Source organism: Ambystoma mexicanum, chromosome 4q (assembly GCF_040938575.1).
Source record: "Ambystoma mexicanum isolate Mex_15411 chromosome 4q, UKY_AmexF1_1, whole genome shotgun sequence".
NCBI classification, from domain to species: Eukaryota; Metazoa; Chordata; class Amphibia; order Caudata; family Ambystomatidae; genus Ambystoma; species Ambystoma mexicanum.
In genome coordinates this window covers 31,855,912-31,875,930 of record NC_090928.1, presented here as the reverse complement: position 1 = coordinate 31,875,930, position 20,019 = coordinate 31,855,912, and the positions used below count along the sequence as shown (strand labels likewise).

The 20,019-nt window shown below is 49.1% G+C and overlaps 1 protein-coding gene across 18 annotated transcripts in view; it reads left to right on the top strand.

Moving 5' to 3' along the window:
• The window catches only part of EPB41L2 (erythrocyte membrane protein band 4.1 like 2), a 1,866,207-nt gene that overhangs the window by 1,698,069 nt on the left and 148,119 nt on the right, over positions 1-20,019 (top strand). The gene's annotated exons all lie outside the window — the stretch shown is intronic.

The following is a 20,019-nucleotide window of genomic DNA, read 5'->3' as shown; positions in this document are numbered from 1 at the left end:
CCTCGAGACTCATTCAACAGGCGGCCCGGCTACGGCGAAACACCAGGATCTCAGTGAGAAAGTATGTTTCGGTCCTAGGGGCCATGGCATCCTGCATCCATCTGGTGAGAAACTATAGACTCTTCATGAGGCCAGTCCAAGAATTCCTCGCAGACCGATGGACACAGGCTCAGGGATCGTGGTCGGACAGGATAACCGTCGACGACGACAAGCTACTTCGGACCCTTCAGTGGTGGCAGAGTTCCCACAATCTGAACAAAGGTGTGCCCCTACAGGAGCCGGAGTTCCAGAGCACCATAGTTACGGATGCGTCCCTAACCGGATGGGGAGCGCACATGGGTGCTCTCCAAACGCAAGGTCGCTGGTCTCCAACGGAGTCACTCCTACACATAAACGTACTGGAACTCAGAGCGGTACGATGGGCCTTGAAGGCGTTCCTACCACACATCAAGAGGTCGCGAGTGCGAATACTGACCGACAATACAACAGCCATGTTTTATCTGAGGAAACAAGGTGGGACACGATCAAGGACTCTCTCCATAGAAGCCCAGAAAACATGGCATTGGGCATCGAAGCACAAAATCTCCCTCGTGGCTCATCACCTTCCAGGAGTGAGGAACTGCCAAGCCGACTCCCTCAGCAGAAACATGGCCCAGATACACGAGTGGGAAATGGACACGGGTCACTTGAAGAAAGTGTTCGAGAAATGGGGCCACCCCCCTCTGGACGCCTTTGCGACCAAAGAAAACAAGAAATGCGAGAAATTTGCAAGCAGGTGGCCCCAAGAGGATTCGGTGGGGGAGGCGTTCTCCTTCCCATGGACGGACATGTTCCTCTATGCTTTTCCTCCGTTTCCCCTCATACGGAAAACAATACAGTGGATACGCAGATACAATTGCTGGGTGATTCTAGTGACACCATACTGGCCGAGGCAACCGTGGTTCTCAGACCTCCTCCATCTATCGCTGGAACATCCCATAGCGTTTCCGAAAGTCCCGTACCTTCTATCCCGGGACAGAGGCACGGTGTGGCATCACGACCCGGACAGTCTCAACCTTACGTCCTGGCTCCTGACTTCTCGGAATTCGGGGCTTTAGACATTTCAGAGGAGTGGCAAGAAATTCTGCAGGCGGCTAGAGCCCCTTCCACTAACAAATCCTACTCCTATAAGTGGCAGAGATTCTGTGAATGGTGTAGAAGACAGCGGGACCTACAACCATTGTTGGTGATGCCGGAACAAGTTCTACCTTACCTGCTCCTCTTAGCAAAAAAGGGATTGTCCCCCTCATCGATAAAGGTACACCTGGCAGCCATCTCGAGGTTCACAAGGAAGAGGCAGTCGCCTCCGCTATTCAGTGACAGACTGGTGAAACACCTCATGCGGGGTTTATTTCGAGCTTTTCCCCCGGTGAAACGTTTTCCCCCGGCGTGGAGCCTCAACACAGTGTTGGCAGGTTTGATGAAACCGCCTTTCGAGCCTATGGCCACGTCCGACATGAAATTCATTTCGTGGAAGTTGGCATTCCTGATAGCTATCACATCAGCCAGATGTATCTCGGAACTACAAGCGCTGGTCGTGGACCCGCCCTACCTAAGATTCTTTAAGGACAAGGTAGTCCTGGCGACTAACCCTACGTTCGTCCCTAAGGTTCCGACGGCATATCACAAACACTCATCCGTGGTTCTGCCTACTTTCTTCGTCACTCCATCGTCGGCAGCAGAAAAAACTCTTCATACCCTGGACGTTAAGAGGGCTCTGAAATTCTACCTACATCGCACACAAGACATCAGGGCTACTCGGCAACTGTTCGTCGCATATGGTCCGTCGACGAGAGGTAAAGCAATCTCGAAACAGGGATTGGCCAGATGGGTCTCGTCGACGATTGCTTTTTGTCACTCTAAGGCCGGAAGGCCACTGCAAAGACATCCTAGAGCCCATTCTACAAGGTCGATGTCATCCTCAACAGCGTTATGGGCCGGAATTCCGCTGACGGACATATGCCAAGCTGCGGCATGGTCAGTGCCCCACACGTTTACCCGCCACTACTGCCTTGCCAGGTAGCATGCGGATGAGGCGCAGATGGGAAGAGCTGTCCTGCGCCATCTGTTTCAATAAGGTAAGCTCCACGTTGTGGAGAGTGTGTTTTCTACCTTTGATGACAGTATACTTTCAGTGGGAAAGGTTATATGAGTAAACCTATTACTGCTGCGCATATGTGTTGAGTAGTAGGGTGAGGGTATGTTACATTGCATTCTCACCACCGTCTCAAGTGTTACTGCTATACAATCTATTCTAAGCATGTGAATCCATGAAAGATCCAATGCTGGAGAAGGGAATAGTTTCTTACCTGTAACTCCATTTCTCCAGCATTGGTATCTTTCATGGATTCACATGCGCCCGCCAAGCCTCCCCGGGACTGCAATGTATGTGATGGATAAGTTTAACCCTTCCTACTTTGGAGGGGCCGAAATCTGAAGGGGAACCGCGGGGGCGGGCCTCTTATACTGGGACGGCCTGCAGAGCATGCGTAGGCGGGTCCTAAAAGGACGTAGATAGGACACAAAAGTGTCGGAAGTTTTCCTATAGGAAAAGGCTATATATGTGTACCGAGGGGTCCCAGTCTGACGACGGGGAATATTCTAAGCATGTGAATCCATGAAAGATACCAATGCTGGAGAAATGGAGTTACAGGTAAGAAACTATTGCCTTACTGTACACATGTGCAAAGAAATGAAAACCCAGAGGGACAAGGGGTGGACCCTCATGTGGGCCTAGAGTCGATCAGCCCAGATAGTCATCAGCTATACTGCTGCCCCTGGTCAAATAAACAGACAGAGCCTTACTTATTATAATAAGCGTGAACCGCTTTTGTTTATATAATTTAAATCTGTCAAACCAATCCTCGGTACAATTGTGTAATATTACATACTGTGCTCCTAGCGGAGGCGCTCTCTGCTAGTACATCAAAGAGACAATACTTAAAAGTAATTTTTCCATCACCTTTGATATAGATAATTTGACATTAGCTACAATTATATTGAATTAGGTACAGTGGGATTGCATTGAGACTAAGTGCATTCACATTTGGTAAATAGATAAACAAAAAGACCAGTGGGATCACCTTGAGAACAAGTGCATTCACATTTGGTAAATAAATAATCAAATAGATTAGTGGGACCTCCCTGAGAACAAGTGCATTTACGTTTGGCAAATGATCAAATAGATTAGTGGGATCTCCTTGAGAACAAGTGCATTCACATGTGGTAAATGAATAATCAAATGGATCAGTGGGATCTCCTTGAGAACAAGTGCATTTACTTTTGGCAAATAAATAACCAAATATGTACGCCACTGCATCTCCTCACCAGTGGTAGCGGCAGACTGACACAGGGACATACAACACTTAACACTACAATCCACCAATCACACAGTCCGCCACCGGGCCGTAATCCACCTCTTCCCTGACCTCATTTTTTTTTCTCCCCCAGTGCAGATCTAGCTGAGAGAAATTGAACAGTACCAAACATAACACGCAGACCAAGACGGGCCTCTGGACGATAAGTGGGACACTTCCACTACGCAGGTGGACAAACCCCTTCAGGGCACCACTGGGCCTTTCCCCCCCAAGTCATCCGGTATACCAGTAGCACGCCCGGTGCCCGTTGGCCTCAGTTCTGTTTTTCCACAGTACGTGTTGCTTTGGAGACTCTGCGCGCCTCGAGTAGTTCTGTGATGCAGTTATTGTGAAGCGATATTCGAGAATGTCCTCGTCATCGACCCCGACTATCCTGCGTTCGGGGTTCAAAAAGTGTAAATCCTGCGGTTCGAAAATGTCAAAAGTCAAAAGCATCGGTCTAGGTCCCGAAGTGGTTGACACCACTCTTCGTCTTTGACGAAAAAGTCCCAAAACAGACGCCACTGGTCCCCTTCCACCTCGCCCTCGGATGAATCCCCCAAAAGAATGAAATGCCCCACAAAACATTCTTCCTCCGAAGAGTGGGAAGCATTTAGAATAAAAATGATGGAGGTTTTTGAAAAGGCAAAGCCTCGGTCCGCGCCTTCCTCGGAAGCCGGCCGGGAGTGTTACCGTTCTGAGATTCGTGCGCCCTCGAGCCCGGGTGATTGAAGGAGAAAAGATTGGGGGCATGGCCAGGAAGCCATGTAAGAAGACGTGTCCATACGGGGGCTCCTGCGTCCATACGGGGGCTCCTGCAGATCCGTACATTATCCGACTAAAAACCGTGCAAGGACTGATGCAATTATGCCGTGACAAGGAGGATCGTGTATACGAAGCTTGGGTGCACGTGTGGATACATTGTGGCACGGACCCGTACTGTAAGAGCGCTGCCAGAGGCTGGGGGAAAATCTCGAGGTGAGAGCGTAACGAAGAAGAAGATGGCCGCCGCCGCATAGTCAAGGAACAAAGGAGAGGCTGGCCTGGGCGCCTGGTGACTTGTCTGCCCGCGCGATTGCAGCGGAGGTGCACGGCATTGGAATAGCATGGATCAGGTGTGCTACAAACATTAAGGGCACCCGACACCCAGACCGAGGCCTGCGAGGTGTGGAGCCTCTGTAGTGAAGCAGCTCCGTGCGACGCGGCCCCGAGGCCCGGGAGTCGCTAAAGCAGCCTGGTGCAGGAGCATCAGGATCGGGAGGTGTGCAGCCTGCACGAGCGAGCGGCTCCGGGCGCGGCGGCTTCAAAGCCCGATTCACTGCTGCGAGGAACAGCAGGTAACTGAAGGGAAGCCGGGCCTGGTTGGAGATACGTTGTATCTCGTGTTATGGAGGATCGGCTGCGGGAGCAGCAGTGCGGCCAGTGGACGGCTCGGGCATTGAGCCCTGATATCAACGCGGATGTCTTCCTGGAAGGCTACAAAGGTAGCGAGCGCTCCGAACACGGAGTGAGGCCCCTGACATTTTGTAGCCCAAGCGCCGGGGCTTTCAATAGGCGTACAGCTGAGGCCGAATGAGGTGAAGGCAGGGCTTGACAGGAGGTGAGAGCCTGCAATACAATATTGGATTTTGGAACTGTTGGCAGGCGAGGGTAAAAAGTGCAGTTAAAGATCCCAGAGGTTGCTGAAAACACACATGGGCACTTCTGAAAGTGCTGGGAGTGCCCTCAGAACTTTTCAAATCCTTTGAAGGAGAAGCGCAGTTCCACCCATTATTGGACTGTGAGAGTCGGAGAAAGAAGATAGAATGACCGGAGGGGCCAGGGAACAAAGGAGCTTGGTTGCTTCGTGACAGAAATGCAACAGTAGCGAAGGGAAAGCAAAGAAGTGCACTGGGACACCTTGCTGCAAATCCAAGCGTGGACAGGAGGCTGCCCCTGACGGGAGAAATGTCTAATAAGCCCCTGAGAGCGAAGGGTAAACAGCCCACGCTGGACGAATACGCCAGGACACCGACTGGCCCGGACGGAGCCAGAAGTAAAGACAAACCCCAGGCAGGGGGAATGGCCACGGGGGGCACGAATCAGGAGGTCCTTGCGGCGATCGCAGATCTGAAGGTGGCCTGGGAGACCAAGCTCCAGTTGGCTGTGACGGAATTGAAGACGGCAATGGAACTCCAGGTTGGGGCGGTGCAGGAAGACTTGAACCTCCTCAGGCAGGACGTGAGCACTCTGGCAGAGTGCACGGAGACTCTGGAGAAAGAGATGGGCCCTACTGCGTCAGACTGTGCTGCGCACAAGCGAGAGCTCCATGCCCTGGTGCAAACTGTGGGCAACTTGGAGAGTAGGGCGGAGGAGGCGGAAGGACGTGCCCGGAGGAACAACTTTCGCATTGTTGGACTGCCAGAGGGAGCTGAGGGTCACAACCCTACGGAGTTCGTGGAAAATATGTTGCTGCAGGAGATCACTGGGGGAACCCTGTCTCAGGGATTTGCAGCGGAAAGAGCGCACAGGGCCTTAACGAGAAAGCCGCCGGCGGGAAATCCGCCCAGGCCAATGATCGCCAAGATCCTCAACTACCGGGACCGGGAAAGAATCCTTGAACACTTCCGCAAAGGGGGAAGAATACAACGAGGAGCGGCGAGCATAACTGCCTACCCTGATTATACCCTGCAGGTACAGCCAAGCCGTATGAACTTTGGATCGGTCAAGAGGAGATTGCGGGAAGTTGGGTACAAATACATGCTGCTCTACCCGCCAAGCTAAAGGTTTTTTATAAGAACAAGACGCTGTTCTTCGACACTCCGGAAGATGCTATGGGGTGGCTGGATATGCAGAGCTGCCCTCAAGAGCCAGATATTCAGAAGGAAGACGGAGCAGGACGAGATAAGTAAAGCTGCGGGCCTGGTGGGGCCGCGGACTGTGGGACTTGATTATAGTCATTGATGCAGTTGGAGAGCAGGTACGCGCTAGTTGGTAGGAAACATGATCCGTGAGCACGGAGACTGCTGCGAGAGGAAGGAGCCTCCTGGGGCCGATCTTTATATCCCCATTTAGAGTTTAGTTTGGTCACTGATAGTGAGGTGACACCCTGCCGGGTTCTCAAATTGGGCTTCCAAGGGAGAACCAAACGCTGGGATGCCTGAGATCCAGGGATGGAGCTGGGCAGTTTGTTGGGTTGGGGTTTTGGGGTGTTTAAGTTTAAAAATGAGCCTTGGGGGAAGAACTAAAATCAGGAATCTGTTTGGTGTGGGGTGAGGGCTGCTTGGAAGGGGGAAGGGGAGCTATTGATGAACCATGGGGGACCTTAGGATATTAACGTGGAATGTTAGAGGGCTCAACAGTTATTTGAAGCGGAACAAGGTTATGCTGTATCTGAAGCGACAGAAGATGGACGTCGCCTTGCTAAAGGAGACTCATCTTACGCGAGAGAAAATGGAGTTGGTGGGGAGGAAATGGAAAGGGACAGCAGTGGGTTCATCGTACTCTGCCTATGCAAGAGGAGTACTTGTCTGGGTGGCGCCACATGTCCCATTTAAGTTGACTGAAGAAGTTGTGGAGGCAGATGGGAGGTTGGTTATAGTGAGGGGGCTGATAGAGAAAAAAGAAGTATGCATTGTAAATACATACGCCCCCAACCAAAACACGGCGGCATACTTTAGGACGCTGTGTACCAAGCTCAGTGCGTGTGTGGGGGGTGCAGCGATTTGGGGTGGGGATTTTAATTGTGTATTGAATCCTAGGGTAGACAGGTCGGATGATAAGACGGCCAAGCCCAACCCAGCGGCTAAAGTATTGCAGATGCTGCTGACGGACTTTGGCTTGGTAGATGTGTGGAGAGAGAAACACCCTGACGAGAGGCAATACTTGCACTATTTGGCTCTGCATCAACTACATACGAGGCTTGATTATATCTTTGCCACTCTGGACGTAGTTGCTGAGAGTAACCATATAGATTACAAAGCTAGAGTTCTCTCTGATCACTCGCCCCTGGTCCTGAGGTGGCAGTATTGCCCCCCAAGGGCGCGCATACCAACATGGCGCCTGCGGGCGGAGGCGCTCAAAGATCCAGTCTTCAGAGAGGACATAAGGGATGAGATGTAAAGTCGGCTGGTAGTTTATGGGAGGCTTTTAAGGTTGTGATGCGGGGGATCGCCATTGCGAAGTCGAAGGGATTGTTGGGTGGAGTTCTAGCTGATCTACATAGCTGAGATCGAGCTGGAAGGAGAGTTGGAAGGTGGCGGGGCTGATACAGAGGTAGTCTTCAAATTACAACAGAAGTGCGCGGAATACTGGGATAGGCTCTGTAACTTAAATTATAAAAAGTATATAGAGAGACAGCATGCGGGAGGAGATAAAACGGGCCGACTTCTAGCGTGGTTGTACAAGACCGAAACCCCGAGATCCCCGATTCGAATTGTAACCAATGAAGAGGGTGAGACGGTGGACACCCAGGAAGGTGTAAATAGGGCATTTGCGGAATACTATAAGGCATTATATGAAGATGATGAGGGGAGCAGCCAGGAGGAGATAGAAGAGGTATTGGAAGATATATGCCTGCACAAGGTCAGTGATGAGAGGGAGGAGCTGGATGCTCCGATCACTTTGAAGGAACTGAAAGAGATTGTAAGGCAGTTACCCACCAGCAAGGCTCCAGGTGCAGACGGGTTCCCTAGTGAATTTTATAAAGTGTATGGGGAGGTGGTGCTCCCACCCATGCTAGAAATGCTTAATGAGGCGTTTGTGGTGGGACGGTTGCCGGAGTCACTCAGGGAGGCGATCATAATACCGCTCCCCAAGCCCAATAAACCGGGACACAGTTGCGGTTCCTACAGGCCCTTGTCGATGCTGAACCAGGACAGCAAGATACTGACAGCTGTCCTGGCCAACAGAATGCGGAGAGTAATCGGCAAGTTAATTCACCCAGACCAAACGGGCTATGTCCCGAGCAGGAACATCACTCACAATCATAGACGACTCCACCGAGTGGTCGAATGGGGGTGCAGAAATGACAGCGAAATGGCGATTGTGGCATTGGACGCAGTTAAAGCGTTCGACTCTGTAAAGTGGCCGTGGTTGTTTGCGGCCCTAGGAGGGTATGGAGTGGGGCCAGGTTATAGTAAATGGGCTGAGATGTTATATAGTGTACCGCTGGCCAGGGTCCGTACGGGTGCAGTGGTGTCTGAAAGATGGCAGCTGGGCAGAGGCACTAGGCAGGGGTGCCCCTGGTCCCCGATGCTGTACATACTGGCCCTGGGGCCCTTAGCAATATACCTCAGGCAACAATATGACCCGATCGGTATTGAGGTGGGAGGGAAGCATCACCTTATATCCTTGTATGCAGATGACTTGTTACTATATCTGAAATACCCGGAAGAAAATCTGCGGTATGTTTTGGAGGTGATGGGGAGGTATGCCAGGCTGTCTGCTATAGCGGTGAACCCCCAGAAATCTGCCCTATTCCCGCTGGGTAGCTATGTGGGAACTCCTGTAGCGAGGTTGCCGGTGTTGCAGATTCCGTGGGCAGCGAGCTCTTTCTGCTACCTTGGAATAGTTGTGTATCACATGACGGAGGAAGAACATGGGCGTAATACTGAAATAGCCATTGGGAAAATCGGGAAATGCATGAGGTTATGGGAGAGGTTGCCCTTAGCGATGATGGGCCGATGTGCTATGCTTAAAATGGTGGTATTACGTAGGCTTTTGCATTACTTCAACAATATCCCATACATGATACCTAAGAAGTTTTTTTGTTAAGATGCACAGTATGTGCAGGGATTTTTTGTGGCACGGTACCCGGAACAGAGTTGCATTATGGAAGCTGCAGAACTTTTACGAAAAAGGCGGTATTAAACTGCCTAATTTTGAGGCCTACTATGTAGCGGCGCAACTGCAATATGTGGTTAAGTGGCTCTCCGATGAAGAGACCCCTGAACATAGGTTGTTCGGGAGGGACTGTGCCCCTTTTTACTTGCGGGAAATGATCTGGGTGGATAGCGCAGACATGAGGGAGCGCCCTAGAATGCTGTTATTGGGGTGGAACATGTGGCGCCGAGCCTGCCGGATGATGGGGGACCTTTTCCCGTGTGTTCCGCAGATACCGTTGGTCGCACTGGCAAAGGGAGACAGGCAGCTGAGGGTAATTATCAGGACATACTGGGAATCAGTGGGACTAGTCACTTTGGGAGACATTTGGCAAGACGGGACTATTATGGAGTTGGGGGAACTGGGGGAAGCGGCGGGATTGCACAGAGGCCAATATGTCACTTATCATAGGGTAGTGCAGGAGATTCGGAGCAGATGGCCTGCAACTACTTTGGCGGGGGAACCGGATGCTACTGTTGGGGAACTGTATGATATATCGGAGGGTGGGCATGAGGTTTCTAGATTGTATGAGATGTTGATGGCTAAGGTTGGGAGGGACCTAGTGCACTTGAGATTAGAATGGGAAACAGAGGTGGGAGCCCCGATGGAAGATGGGATGTGGGAACGTGCTTTGGGATATCATAAGAAGGTGTCGAGAAATGCCAGGTTCAAACAAATACAGTTATATATAATGCATAGGGCGTACATGACCCCTCTGAGAATATAAAAGTTCTGAAATATTGTGCGCCAGGCGTGCCCTAAGTGTGACGAGGAGAATGCCAACATGATACACATGTTCTGGGCGTGCCCGGTAATTGAATGCTACTGGGGTGAAGTGGCACAGAAACTAGCAGGGAAGGGGGTCATGCTCAAAATAGACTCTGCCTGGGCCTGCTTGCTGGGAGGGTATCCCAGAGGGCGAAAACTCAAACATGTGGGGAAATTGAAAGATTTGGCATATGTGCTCGCGAAACGAAGGATTGCCATGGGATGGAAGGAGTGTCATAAGCCGCGAGTGGAGGTCGGTTGGAAGGACCTACAAAAATGGGCGGAGGCTGAAGCAGTGGTGTGGCAAGAGGCTAGTAACGCGGGGGGATGAAGAAATGGGCTCCCTCATGGCATGGAAATTATTGATAGCTGAAATGTTTGGAGCAGTGTCGGCTCCAGCTGAATCTGAGGGCAGCGATACCCTGACACACGGAACGGATACTGTATGTGAAGAACAAATAGGCTCATGAGGGGGGGGGTAACTGGGAGTGCGGTGTTTATGTTGTTAATTGTGTTTAATTATGTTTTGTTGTATTGTTGTTTGGTTTGAATAAAATAAAAAACTTTTTTTTTTTAAAAAAAGGAGAAAAGATCGGGAAACCTCCAGGACCCCGAACAAAAAAGATTGGTCAAGTCGACCGTTCGAGGTCATCAATGCCGTCCAGAACCCGACACAGCTCGAAGAGCGCCTCGGCGCCCTCGAAGCCAGCTCCGTCGGCGTCCACTATTTCGTCGGCACCATTGACGCCCTTGTCAACGTCGACCCCGAAGCCCTCAGCGCCAAATGTTTCAAAGGTTCCAATGCAGACAGAAGCTGTCAAAATAGCAGCAAAAGAAAAAGCTGCAAAGGCTGCAAAGCCTTCAGTCTCTACTGTTACACCTCTCCCAGAAAAAATATTCAAACCTCTTCCAAGGAAAGAATATTTTAAATCCTTAACTTCAATTTTTGAAGAACAAGAGAGGTCTGAGGAGGAGGTTGTTTCTTTTGGCCTGGAATATGGTACCCCGAATGTCCCAGAATGCCTGATTTCTGAGGAAAGCAGAATGAGAGATCTGGTGGAAACCTTGTATAATGCAAGTGGAATTTACCTGAAACAGATTTTGGCAGGCTAGAACCAGGGTAATATGCCAGTCCCTCATACAGGCAGCTAATGACAAAGGTGGTTGTGTATTTAGGCTGGGCTAGACCACCAACTCCGTTCATCCAGGATGATCTGACCGATATATTGGATCATGGTCCCACCGAAGATGCGATTTTACCCTTCCATGTAGCATTACAAAATAGGGTGGCCAAAAATTGGGAGACCCCGGACTCTATTCCTCTGGTGAATAAGTCCCTCACTTCAAAATACCGCCCTACTCCTACGCCCTACAAATACCCTACTCCTGAGAGTCTAGTGGTCCAGGCAGCCACGTCTTCAAATAAGGTGGCGTACCCTTCCCTCCCTCCGGATAGGGATGACAAGCGTGTGGATGGATGGGCGTGCAAGGTATTTTCAGCTGGGAGTATGGCGTTAAAATCAGCAAACTCCACTTGTGCATTGGCAACATTTTCGTACACTCTATGGGAGTGCATTGCAATGGCGGCGTAGCACATAGCAGTACGGGAAGAAAGGGAAGGATTCCTAGCCATTGTTAGAGATGGAAAGGAGGCCATGCAGAAATCCCTTCAGTCTGGATTGGACACTACAGATAGTGTGAGCAGGTCCATGGCCACTAGCACGGTAATGCACAGATGTGCGTGGTTGCGAAAGTCTGGTTTCGCACCAGACGTGCAAAACCGTCTTTTGAACATGCCCTTTGACAGGTCTCACATTTTTGGCAACAAGGCTGACGAGAGCGTTGAGAGGTTGCAGACCTCAAAAGCGGCTGCCAAATCTTTAGGAGCTGCTATTGGGCAACCTCAGCCTTTTTCGTGCATCAGGACAATCTTGGAGGGGACGATCCTATCGTTACTACTCCTCATATGGAAAAGCGAGAGGAATGGCCAGTCAAAGAGGCCAGAAAAAACCCACTCGTGGTGGACAAGGAAAACGTGCAAAGCCAGCCCCAGCTGCAGCCTCTTTACCATCAGCGGCCGCAGCAACCGCCACAAAACCACTTTGAGGACTTGCATCAGCTGACACCTGTGGGAGGCAGGCTGCCACAGCATCTGCAAGAATGACGAGCCAATACTTCAGATGTTTGGGCTGTAGAAATAATAGCTCAAGGTTACTGGCTCCCTTTTCTAACGCAACCTCAAAGCAATCCACCTTGGAGACACTCTTTGAAGTTGCCAGACCCGCTCCTACAGCAGGAAGTCTTAACCCTGCTGTAGAAAGGTGCTATAAAACCAGTACCTGTAGCGGAGAGGAACAAGGGATGATACTCCCCATATTTTTTGATTCCCTAAAAGGACGGAGTACTGAGACACATCCTTGACTTAAGAGGCTTGAACAAGCTCCTCAGGAAGGACAAGTTCAAGATGGTCACTCTTTCTCAGATCCTTCAGGCTCTTCAACTTCAGGATTCGTTGGTGTCATTGGACCTCCAGGATGCTTATTTTCATGTGCCAAACCATCTCAAGCAGTGAAAATACCTGAGGTTCGTAGTTGGCGACTCGCACTATCAGTTTGAGTCCTGCCATTCGGGTTCACCTCCGCCCGGAGGGTCTTCACCAAGTTAATGGTAGTGGTGGCAGCGCACCTCAGGAAAGGGGGGATTCACATCTACCCTTACCTGGACGATTGGTTGATCAGGGCACGTTCTGCCGAACAAGCCCTGGATCATCTGAAAGTCACCTGCCACTTCCTCCACAGACTGGGCTTCTCCGTCAATTTCAAGATGTCACAAATGACACCTTCCCAACAGCTTCAGTACATAGGAGCTTTATTAGACACATCCTTGGGAAAGAGCTCGCCTCCCAAGTCAAGGTCTAAAGACATTCGTCAATTGGTTTCTAAATTCCAAAATGCCAAAAATCGCCAGGCCTACGACTTCTTAAGGTTGCTTGGCCTCATGGCATCCTGCATTTTCCTAGTGGCAGAAGCACGCCTGAGGATGAGATCCCTTCAATGGGCTCTAAAGACTCAATGGTCCCAGTTCCCAGGTCAAATGACAGATCTCCATCAGATTCCGATCAAGGTTCGGCAGGATCTTCTGTGGTGGACTTGCACAGAGAACATCCTAAAAGGAGAACATTTTTGGCAACCATGGCTGGAGATTACAGTAGTGACGGACGCCTCACTCATGGGGTGGGAAGCTCATGCCAACAATCTGACAATCAGTGGTCGTTGGTCTCCACCGGAGTCCAAACTACACATCAACCTTTTAGAGCTGAGAGCAATCAGACTAGCGCTGAAGGCTTTTCTGCCATCTGTCAGAGGAAAAAATGTCCTGATAATGACGGACAACACAGTGGCCATGCATTACCTAAACAAAAGAGGAGGTCTAGGGTCACTACCTCTGTGCAGAGAGGAAATGCAGCTCTGGTATTGGGCAATTCAAGAAGGAATCTCCTTAACGACAGTTCATCTAGCCGGGGAGGAGAATATGACGGGGGACGCTCCGAGCAGGCAGAGTACGGTGTCCCACAGTGGGAACTGTCTCAGGAAGTCCTTCAGGAGATCTTCACCCTTTGGGGAACCCCTCAAGTAGACTTGTAAGTGACCGGAATCAACCGGAAGTGCGAAAAGTATTGCTCAAGGGAATTTCCCTCGAGAGGAGCCCTAGGGGACTTGTTTGTGGTGGAGTGGAACTTCCCACTGCTATACGCGTTCCCTCTGATTCCCGTCATTCCTCAAGTCATCAGGCGACTGAGACGGTTCGGAAACGGCATGATCCTAATTGCCCCCGATTGGGCCAGGAGAACGTGGTACCTGGACCTTCTAGACATGTCCATCTGCCTTCTGTTACGTCTTCCTCAGAGAGAGGACCTTCTCTCACAAATGGAGGGCCAGGTTCTCTATCCCGAGGTCAGGACTCTCAACCTTCATGCTTGGTATCTGAAAGGCTGAGATACAAGGATTGGGACCTTCCATATGACGTCATGGAGGTGTTGCTTTCGGCAAGAAGGCCAGCAACAAAATCTCTGTACCGTTGCCATTGGAAGAAGTTTTGCAAATGGTGCAGGGAAAAGAATGTTGATCCTTTTCTGTGTTCTATCCGGAAGTGTTGTCCTTCCTCTTGTTCCTAGCACATAGAGGCCTCAATGTTGGGACCAGTAAATGTTATCTTTTTCGCTTTCCATTTTCAAGCGCTCTTCAGAAGAATGTTCCTACTTTAAAATTCCTTTGATAATACAATTATTAAAGGGGCTCACCAATGTTCCCTCCTTCTCCTTTCCAAGTCCCAGTTTGGGACCTTAATCTGGTTCTAAATTGCACACATGGACACATTAAGATTACTAACGTTGAAAACCACTTTCCTGGTTGCTTTAACATCCGCACGAAGAGTGAGCGAATTGCAAGCACTGTCTTCTGGGCCACCCTATACTGTGTTCCACAGGGACAGAGTGGTATTGAGGGTTAAACCCTAATTATTACCTAAAGTTTTGTCTGATTTCCATTTAAATCAGAAAATTATTCTGCCCGTGTTCTATCCTCCACCTCATCCCAGTAAGGAGGAGGAAAGATTGCACAGGCTGGACCCGAGAAGAGCTCTAAGCTTTTACTTTTCTAGGCTTTCCAAGCTTAGAGTGGATAATCAACTTTTCTTTGGCTATACTGGAAGGAAATTGGGTCAATCGGTGTCAAAACAAACCATATCACGTTGGATTGTGCTTTGCATTTCAGAATGCTACAGGTTGGCGGGCAAAGATCCACCAGAAGGCTTAAGGGCCCATTCTACCAGAGGCATATCCTCTTCGACAGCCCTTCAAAGAGGTGTTCCCATAAAATCTATTTGTGAAGCAGCAACTTGGTCATCGCTGCACACTTTTCAAAATTCTATAGTCTGGATGCTTCCCAGTCTAAGGAGCTTGCTTTTGGTAAAGCAGTGCTATATTTGGCTATATAATGATATAAAACATCTACTCCCTCCTCCAGAGAGCTTTCTACACTGCTTTGAGAGGCTTTTAGAGGCTATCTAAGATGAGGATTACGTTGGAGGACACAATCCATTCGAAGAACAAGTTACTTACCAACTGGTAAAGTTCTTTCGACTGGATGTTCCTCCAACTTATTCCAACTTATTCCAACTTATTCCTCAACGCCCTCCCATCATACCCCTCTGTAGATTTTCCAGGTTATTGCCAGATCAACTCTCGCAAGGCTGACACCTGGCTACCTACACTATCTATACAACAGAGCAAGAGGGAAAAAACAGAACTGAGGCCAGCGGGCGCTGCACATGCTACTTGTATACCCGATGACGTCACCCTCGATGGAGGCCTTCGAGGGACCTCGACGACATCGACGCACAGCGCCCTCTGCTGAGAAAAAATTTCTTAAGCAGCTAAAGCTGCATGGAATACATCTAAGATGAGCAATATGTTGGAGGAACATCCAGTCGAAAGAATGTTACAAGTTGGTAAGTAACTTGTTCTTCTGGCTGATCCTCCACCGCCAACGTGCTCGCTGTGCGCCGGCACATGCAGGGCACTGGCTCCCTTTCTCACTCTTTCCCCTTTTTCCTACCTGACCACTAAGACGCAGTGCAAGACCCGACTCCGCTCTCTGACACGAACAGGGCGGGCAGGGAGAAACACGCGCCAAGTGCTCCTTCAGGTATCATGCTCTGGCATGCTCTCTCGACCCCAGGTGGGGGAGAGGGAAAGGCCGGCCTTAGCCGGAAGATGGCCTACGTGTAGAGGGATGTCCCTTCTCTCCTGGTCTTTCCCGGCTCTATCTCGTCTCCGTAGCCCCTCAGGGCTCTTAAATTCCCCGCAGACGTGAAATCACCTCACAGACAGCCCTGCTCCCCCTGCTGGTGGAACCTACCATGTCGTTCCTCACAAACTCTGCGTGCCAAATCCCACGCTGCAAAGTGAAATGTACATCGAGAAAGGAAAATAAACAACCAGCCCGACATGCAAACGTGACGCATAGCCCATGCACACAACAAAAACCCACAGGAAATGTTGGTTTACAGTAGTAATAGGCACTTTAGCCAATTTCCATAGTGGTGTTATCCAGCTCAATTGGATCTTGTGAATGGTGGGCATGATGTTGAATTCCAAGTATACCATTTCAATTGAGGTACAAGATGGGAGTCTCAATCTTTTTAAGATGGAGCGCTCCAATTTCCCCACCTTCTCCAAATTGGCAAGTGCCCAGGTAACAGCCCCATACATAATAATGGAGTTGATCTTGGTCTGATACAATTGAAGGAGCGTTGCAAGAGAGAACCCCCCCTCCCTTGTAAGCAAATGCATCGATGCGTCCCAGTGTTAGAGATCTAATTGTTCTCACCTGATCTAAGTGAGTGTTACCTTTGAGCCTACAGTCTAGGTGTATCCCCAAATATTTGTAGATAGATACCTCTTCAATGGGCACCTCCTCTAAATTCCAATACACTTTTTGTGGCTGTTTCTTAGATGAATTGAAGACCATAATCTTTGTTTTGTTGATGTTAATTACCAAAGAGTTAAGATCAGCGTACCTCTTCAGGTTGTTCAGAGAGGATTGAAGACTGCCAGGAGTAAACGAGGACAAAAAGGTAATCCAGGTAACCTAACCACTGTAAAACAGTAGAGCCAAGTTTGGGGTGAGTGGGCGATGCATCATTAAGCGCACATCCCAGATTAGGAAGATGGAGCTTAAAAGCATCGGGACTAAAATGTACCCTTGTTTTAGACCCCTATGATTTAAGATCCAGGTAGATAAACGTCCATGCTGGTTCAACCTGACCTTAACCCTCGTTTGGTCATGAAGGAGAATGACCATCTTGAGGAGATCCGGTGGGATACCCCAAGTTTTCAACTTATTCCATGGGTGTGCGTGGTCTACAGCATCAAATGCGGCACTAAAATCAACATAGGCCATATATACCGGGATCTTTCTAATCTCCCATGCCTTTTGGATTGTTGTGATGAGGGCCAGAGTTTTAGTGGTCTTGCAGTAGCCCTTCCTAAATCCGGTTTGGTTGAAGGGTATGATATTACAGGAGTCTGCTCAGATTTCCAACTCCCTCAATAGCACTCAAGCAAATAGCTTTGCTGGAGCATCCAGCATAGCAAGAAGCCGGTAGTTATGTGGGTCTTCATAGCTCCACTTCTTCCAGACCGGTACCAAAATGATATCCTGCCATGATGAAAGAGTATCTTGAGTCACCTCAATGCAGTGAAACAGCCTTAGAAGGGCCTGTGACCAAATGTCACGGTCAAGCCACATGAGCATGTTGCAAATCCCATCTGGGCCTGGGGCCCTAGAAGATTTGCTAGCACTAATCAGCCTACAGATATCATCAGCACTGTACCAAAACCTCCATGCTGCTGTCATCTGTTCTATTGTCAAAGCCTCTGCCTGGATACCTCCAAAAACCTGTTGTATGTGGTGGACCCCTGCAGTTTCAGAGACTGCATTAATGTCACTGATTTTGGCCTTTGACCCATTAAATATTCGTCAAAATTCAACAGTGTTTCAGTTAGTGGAAGCCTGCACAAGTGCCCTCCAGCGAGAGCACTCTGCCAGATATTTGTGCTTTTTCTTCCATAGAATACTTATGTTTAGCATCCTTTACTTTAGCACCATGTTCAATAGAGCCATGTGCCAGTTTAGCCAGCTTTCAGAATTCCCTTCGACATGGCCCATTTCCTATCTCTGATTTCTTTGTCATAACCTTGAGAGTGATTTTTATTGGAGAAAATAGCAACCCTATGGATAGGAGGAGGTTTGACAACAGAGCATTTCTTAATGCTTTCCATAGAAGATTCAAATTGTGTGATAGATAAATGCGCTGTCTCAATAGTAAGAGTGCAGAGGTCAGAACCATGCATATCAGAATAACTAGTAAGAACATCTCGAGATATAATAATAGCTTTGTCTAGGGACTGGTCAGTCCAAGATATGCGGTTAAGCGATGGATTGACAGTCAATTGCCCTGATGTTATACAAACATGAGGTTCAGGTTGTATCTGAAGTTGGGAAATGAGGGGGAATGGTCCCTCTCATGTCATTGAGAGATGTACATACCATCCATCAATGTGTCAGTTAGCCACAAATAAGTAGTGCAATATGCTACTTTCACCATTTCCAATCCGTGTGTAGTGTGGCGGTTTGTCGGAGAGTACTGCCCCAATCACCATGTTGAAACCTGAGAATAGCAAAGATGCCAATTTTTCCCCATGGCGTTGATCTCTCAAAGTGTGATTGTGGTCAATACAGTCCTCACATCTCCATCTCCTTCCCTCAGGGGATTAAAAGCTAGGAGCCTTAGCATTGAAGCAAACCAAGATGGGGAGGTCCTTGTCAATTTCACTGAGGGCAGCCTCAATTTCCTTAACCATGGTCAAGTAGGACTTCTCATAAGGAGGTACGTAGATATTAAAGATGATTAACTCATATTATCGATATGGCCTGATTCAGTTGGAATAGCAAGCTTACTGATAAGAATGTTTTCAGGGCTACACAAGATCTGTCGGGGGGAAGCTCTTATTAGCGCCAAAAAGAAGGCATCCAGCTCAATAATAGGAATGGTGAGGAGACCCTGTGGTTAGGGGATTGAATTCTTAATGTAACCACAGTCTCTTCTTATTACCTGGGTGAATTACCCCTTCCCCAGATTTAAGTGGAATTCTGCTTCACAGTTCAAGAAAAGAAAATAAGTCAATCCTGGTTTGCAACAAAGTACCAACCCAGTTCTTTGCAACTTCAACTTGTCAACAGAAAGTTCTAACACTCCAATGATTCAACAAATAGATTAGAAGGCTCTTCCACTTCCTTGAATAAGTGTACAATTTATGTTCCTTCGATAAAGTTTCTCAGTTCATCAATAGCAACAATAATTGCCTTGGTCAGGACGATTTGCCACAAATGATACGTTTTAAAGAACTACAACTTCTTTGTAACAGTTTTAAACAGTTCTTCCTTCAGCATCTCAAACAACATACCAGGACCACTTTGTAGCAGGTCTTCAACTTCTACCTGGTTTACATCTATACCAGGCCAACTACCTCAGTTCACACCTGGTTGGCTCCCATGCCAGGCCTACTCCTCCAAAGTTATGCCATCCGGGTATACTCCCCTGCCCGAACAGGGTTTCATAAAAATTGCTTTTGTGGTCAACATCAACTGATAAGAGGTTCTCAACAGCTTCACAGTATTGAACAGTTTGCAGCTTTTTAAAATGTATTTTTTATTTTATTGGGCATTTGTATTGCACCTAAACGCAAGTGTTTCCAGGTGCCACAAGACAACATAGGGAGGGGAGGGGAGGGTGGGGGGTGGGCCAGGGAGACGGCGACAAGGGAAAAAATGCAGTAACGGTCATACTAGGCCTTGTGGCATTCTTACCGTGCAAGTGCAAAGAACAAAGAAGTGCAGGCGATGGTGGAAATAGCAGGGAAAGGACTTGGAAGGGGGGAGTGGGAAGAGGTGAAGTTGCGGAGCGGGAGCCATGGGGGGATGAGCAAGTGCTAAGGAAACCACATGGCAAGTGCCAGGGGAAAGTTGGAGAGGGAGGACAAGTGCAATGGACGGGGTGGACCAAAGGCAAGTGCTGGTGTGGATGCTGGGGGGTGTAACGCTTACCTTATATCTCCGCAGAAGCGTAATGCCTTTTCAGTAAGAGGACCTGTTATCTGGGCTCTGATTCTGTGGAAACTTCCCCCAGAAGCTCACTGTCTCTAGAGCCCTGGTTCTCTCCAAGCTGGACTACTGTAACAGCCTCTATCTAAATCTCCCCGCCTCTACTCTCCGCCCTTTGCAACTCATCCAGAACAGGACTGCGAGACTTGTCCTTGGCCTCAAGCCCAGGGACTGTATCTCTCCAGGACTGAAATCATGACACTGGCTCCCAGTGACTGCGAGGATCAAGTTCAAAACCCTCTGCATTGTCCACAAAGCCGTCTGGGGCC